The sequence below is a fragment of the Mandrillus leucophaeus genome, unplaced genomic scaffold (genome assembly GCF_000951045.1).
Source record: "Mandrillus leucophaeus isolate KB7577 unplaced genomic scaffold, Mleu.le_1.0 Scaffold21, whole genome shotgun sequence".
Taxonomy (NCBI): domain Eukaryota; kingdom Metazoa; phylum Chordata; class Mammalia; order Primates; family Cercopithecidae; genus Mandrillus; species Mandrillus leucophaeus.
Window position 1 is genome coordinate 7459393 of NW_012102143.1, and position 5635 is coordinate 7465027.

A 5635-nucleotide genomic window follows, 5' to 3' on the forward strand; every position below is an offset into this window, starting at 1 on the left:
ACTTGCTCGTAACTTCCCTCCGGTTAGCCGATATGGATTTGACATGACCCAACCGCAAAAGTAGGACGTGGGCCACCTTCCAGCTCTGAGCGCACCCACCACGGACGCGCTGCCCGCTCCTCGGCCTCGAGTGCCGTCCCCGCGCTAGATTTTCGTTCCGGTGGAACTTGCTCGTAACTTCCCTCCGGTTAGCCGATATGGATTTGACATGACCCAACCGCAAAAGTAGGACGTGGGCCACCTTCCAGCTCTGAGCGCACGGATCAGGAAAGCCAGCCAGAGGGTAGCCGTGGGGAGGGCAGGCACCTTTTCACCATTCTGCCGCCCATGGCGTGTCTGGTGGCACAGCGGGGCAGCCTTCCCACCTTCCACAGGCACAGACCAGGGACGACGGGGACGCCGTCTCCAGCGAGCTCGTCAGTGACACAGCATGTCCAGGGGCCTTTGGCCCACCAGCAAAGGAGGCAGCCAGAAAGGCTCACACCCACCTTCCGAAATAACTGCCCTACTTAGAGTCTCCACCTTGAAGTGTCCCTACCGTGCAGATGTGAAGGAAGCGGTCAGGACAGGTTCCCCTTTCCCAGTGGTGTGGTGGGAGTTCCTTCTTGCCGGATTTCTGAGCTTGCCATTAGCGCCAATAGTTTCATGTGCTCTGGGCTTTCTTTACATGCCTATATTTGTCTTTGGAGGGGTCCCTCTCCTTCTTAGTAATAAACCAATACATTTCTTAAAAATCTCAAAAGATTGACTTGGAGACTGGTGCAGATAGGTTTTTCCATCCATCCTTCCCTCCCCACCTCCTTCCAATCATTTAACAGACTTGTATTGAAGACCTGCTGTTGGCTAGACCCAGCGGAGAATACTGCAGTGACCAGAACAAGCCAGACAAAGCATCTACCATCCTGGGCTTTGGTTGGCATTGACTTTGACTTCAGAGACAGCCAGGACCTTAGGGTCTAGGATGTCATCTCTTGTGAGAGTGAAAGACGGAATGATAGGTGTTTGTGGGAAAAAGAGGACTAACAGCTACTTCCCAGTATAAAGAGGGGTCCTGGGGAAGAAACACGGGCTTTGTCAGCTGCACAGGGCTCCTTATTTTTTGAGTCGGAGTGTCGCTCTTGTTGCCCAGGCTGGAGTGCAGTGGCATGATCTGGGCTCACTGCAGCCTCCGCCTCCTGGGTTCAAGCGATTGAACTTGAACTGCCTCAGCCTCCCTAGTAGCTGGGATTACAGATGCTGGCCATCATGCCCGGCTAATTTTTGTATTTTAGTAGAGACAGGGTTTCACCATGTTGGCCAGGCTGATCTCGAACTCTAGACCTCAGGTGATCCTCCCGCCTCTGCCTCCCAAAGTGCTGGGATTATAGGCGGCAGCCGCCACACTCGGCTGAGGGCTCCTTTTTATGTCCTCATGTACTGCTGTTTTGTTATTCAGTGTGTTTCAGGGCTGGGGTAGAGGGGCAACAGATTTTCAGTTGAAGCTTAAGTGCTCTCTGGGGCAGTTAAGTTGTCCTTGGAGTAGCTGATCAGCAAAACACAAACTTGAAGTTGCTTTTGAATCTGGAGCTGGGGAAAGATTGAGTCTGCTTTGAGCAGGGCCAGGAATGGATAGCACAGAGGCCAGGAGAGGGGGCCCAGAAGAGGGCTCAACAAAAGTCCTGTGGCCGCCATTTACCTGTTGGTTGTTGCCCTGCACCTGAATCTTTCCCACTCTGACTTTGGACTTTTTCACCCTATAGTAACTGCAACTGTGGAGTAATTACAGGGGAGGATAATTACTGAAGGAAGGTTGGGATGGTGGCCTAAAGAGCTGTTCATGCCTGCTTGTTGATCCGCGGCTGGTCTGGTTGCGGGATCAGCATGAGCAACTCAATGGACTGTCAAACCCCGGAGACCATGGACACTTACTCATCACCCCCATTGTACCTGTGGTTGAGTCTCATGTACAGTAGTACTCAAAAGAGATTTAATTTTAATATAAAAAACAATGTCAGCATCTGGAAAGAGCCCCCTTATGGAGGGGGTGCTTTATACCTGCCTGTCTGGTCTCACACTAGGACAGCACGGCAGAGCAGGGACTTGAATCCAAGCAGTCTGAGTTTTTGCTCTTTACTTACACACGAATCTGTGTAACTATTTTTACAAAACTCTTAAATCTTCAGGAGTTTATTTTGGGTTATTATGTGAGTTGAATAACTCAATTATTTCCTAATAAGTATCTAATTGTACAGATGCCATTTGTTGAATACTCTTCCATTCTCGCTGATTGTGATGCCAGTTTATCACATTCAGGCATACCTTGGAGATAGTGCGTGTTCAGTTCCAGAACACTGTAATAAAGTGAACACTGCAATAAACTAAGTCACATGAAATTTTTGGTTTCCCAGTGCATATATAAGTTACGTTTACATGATGATACCATGGTCTATTGAGTGTAATAGGCAGGGCACGGTGGCTCACGCTGTAATCCCAGCACTTTGCGAGGCCGAGGCGGGCGGATCACAAGGTCAGGAGATTGAGACCATCCTGGCTAACACAGTGAAACTGTGTCTCTACTAAAAATACACACACAAAAAATTACCCGGGTGTGGTGGTGAGCGCCACCAGCTACTCAGGAGGCTGAGGCAGGAGAATGGCGTGAACCCGGGAGGCGGAGCTTGCAGTGACCGGAGATCTGCTGCTGCACTCCAGCCTGGGCCACAGAATGAGACTCTATCTCAAAAAAACAAAACAAAAACAGTGCAATAATACCATTATGTCTAAAAATGTACACATTTTAATTTAAAAATATTGCTGAAAAATGCTAACCATCATCTGAGCTCTCAGTGAGACATAGTCTTTTTGCTGGTGGAGGGTTTTGCTCCAGTATTGATGGCTCCTGACTTACTGGGGGCTATAGTAGTTCTTAGATGACAATGAAGTTTGCCATATCGACTGACTCTTCCTTTCATGAAATTTCTTTGTAGCATGAGATGTTGTTTGATGGCATTTTACCCACAGTAGTGCTTCTTTCAAAATTGGAGTCAGTCTTCTCTAACCCCACTGCTGCTTTATCAACGAAATGTATGTGGCCTTCTGAATCCTTTGTTGTCATTATGACAGTGTTCACAGCATCTTTACCAGGAGTGGATTTCATCTCAAGAAACTGCTGTCTTTGCTCATCCATTCAAGTTTGATCATGAGATTGCAGCAGTTCAGTCACATCTTCAGGCTGTAATTCTAGTTCTCTTGTGATATCCACCGCATCTGCAGTTACTTCCTCCACTGAAGTCTTGAGCCTTTCAAAGTCATCCATGCGTGTTGGAATCAACTTCTTTCAAACTCCTGTTGATATTTTGACCTCCCATGAATCACAGATGTTCTAAATGACATCTGGATTGGTGAATCCTTTCCAGAAGGCTTTCAGTTCATTTTTGCCCAGATCCATCTGAGGAACCACTACCTATGGCAGCAATAGCCCGACAAAATGTATTAAATGATGCTAACACATGAAGGTCAGAATGACTCCTTGATCCTTTGGCTGAGGAATGGCTGTGTTCACAGGCATGAAAACAGCATGAGTCTTGTACATCTCCATGAGAGCTCTTGGGTGACTAGGCGTATTGTCAGCAAGCAGTACTATTTTGAAAGGACTCTTCTGAGCAGTAGGTCTCAACAGTGGGCTGAAAATATTCACTAAACCATGCTGTGAACAGATGTGCTGACACCTGGGCTTTGTTGATCCATTTATAGTGCACAGGCAGAAGGAGTTTTGGAATGGTGAATGAGCACTGACTTCCACTTAAAGTCACCAGCTGCGTTAGCCCCTAACGAGAGTCAACTTGTCCTTTAAAGGTTTGATGCTAGGCATTGACTTCTCCTCTCTAGCTATGAAAGTCCTAGATGGCATCTTCCACATTGAAAATCTGTTGTTTAATGAAGACTGTAAAACTCAAAGACAACACAAAAGAACAGAATAAGCAGAAAAAACACCAAGTAGCCACCTTCATCAGTTATCTTAGCCATGTCTTCTGGATAACTTGCTGCAGCGTCCACATCAGCACTTGCTGCTTGACTTTGAACTTTTGTGTGATGGAGATGGCTTCTTTAAACCTCGTGAACCAACCTCTGCTGCCTTCAGACTTTGCTTCTGCACCTTCCTCAGTTCTCTCAGGCTTCATAGAATTGGAGAGAGTTAGGGCCTTGCTCTGGATTAGGCTTTGGTCTAAGGGAATGTTGTGGCTGGTTTGATCGTATCTCGAGACCACTGAGACTTCCTCTGTATCAGCAATAAGGCTGTTTTGCTTTCTTATCAATTGTGTCTTCACGGGGGTAGCACTTTTAATTTCCCTCAAGCTCTTTTCCCTTTGCATTCACAACTTGGTCGTTTGGCACAAGAAGCCTGTCTTTGAACCTTTCTCAGCTTTCCACATGCCTTTCTCATTAAGATTCGTCATTTCCATCTTTTAATTTTAAAGTGAGAGATGTGTGACTGTTTCTTTAACTTGAACACTCAGAAGCCGTTGTAGGGTTATTAATTAGCCTAATTTCAATATGGTGTCTGGGGAACAGGGAGGCCTGAGGAGAGAGAGGGAGCAGCTGGTTGGTGGAGCAGTCAGAACACAGACCACGTTGATGGATTAAGTTAATTGTCTCATATGGCACAGTTTGTGGCACCCCAAAACAATTACAATAGTAACATCACAAATCACTCATCACCATAAACAGATAAAATAATAATGAAAAAGTTTGACATATTGCAGGAATTACCAGATTGTGACCCAGAAGACACAAAATGGCCACATCCTGTTGGACAAATGGCACCAAAAGACTTGCTCAGCACAGGGTTGCCACAGACCTTCAGTTTGTAAAAAAACACAATTGCCTGTGAAGCTTGTTAAAGTGAAATGCAGTGAAATGAAGGCTGCCTGTATTAAGCTGTTTATACTGAGGTCTTTCTGGGCAGCTGATGGTTTGATTTATCTTTTTTATTCTGGTGAGCATTCTGTTAACTGGTAGGGTAGGTCTTTTCTCTGTACACTTACTAAACCAAAAAAGTTCTTCTCCCTTATATTTTCATATAAACTTTGGAATATTTTTTGTGACATCTGATAACAAAACACCAAAGAAATGGGTTGCACTTTATTTAAAATTCCTTAAATACTGAATCTTTTAATCCAAGTACTTGGTGGTTTTTTCGGCTTATTCTGTTCTTTTGTGTTGTCTTTGAGTTTTATAGTCTTCATTAAATGGGCTGGATTTGTATTTACGTACATGTATTTTTTAACCTTTGTTTTTATTGAGGTGGGATTTCTCTATGGTCAAGTGCACCTGTCTGAGGAGTTTCTTAGGCAGGCCTCCCTGTGGCCGTTGCCCAGGGCAGCATGGTAGGGAGTCACCCGTGTAGCAGATAGCAGCATTTGCTCAGCCCTTGGATTTTGCCGTATGTCTTTTTTGTAGTGTAGTGTGGTTCTCCTTCATCGTTTCCCAGTATTAAGATATTTGCTAGATTCTTTGATACAATATTGATTCAGTCTGCTGATATTTAGGATCTTGCTTCTGTACTTTTCAGTAGGTTTGGCTTATTCAGTAGATTCTTTGCTACAATATTGATTCAATCTGCTAGTATTCTCTTTTTTTTTTTTTTTTTTTTTTT

General features: G+C 45.0%; 1 protein-coding gene across 1 annotated transcript in view; it reads left to right on the top strand.

The window, feature by feature from the left end:
* The window catches only part of ASB1 (ankyrin repeat and SOCS box containing 1), a 24577-nt gene that overhangs the window by 2763 nt on the left and 16179 nt on the right, over nucleotides 1-5635 (top strand). The gene's annotated exons all lie outside the window — the stretch shown is intronic.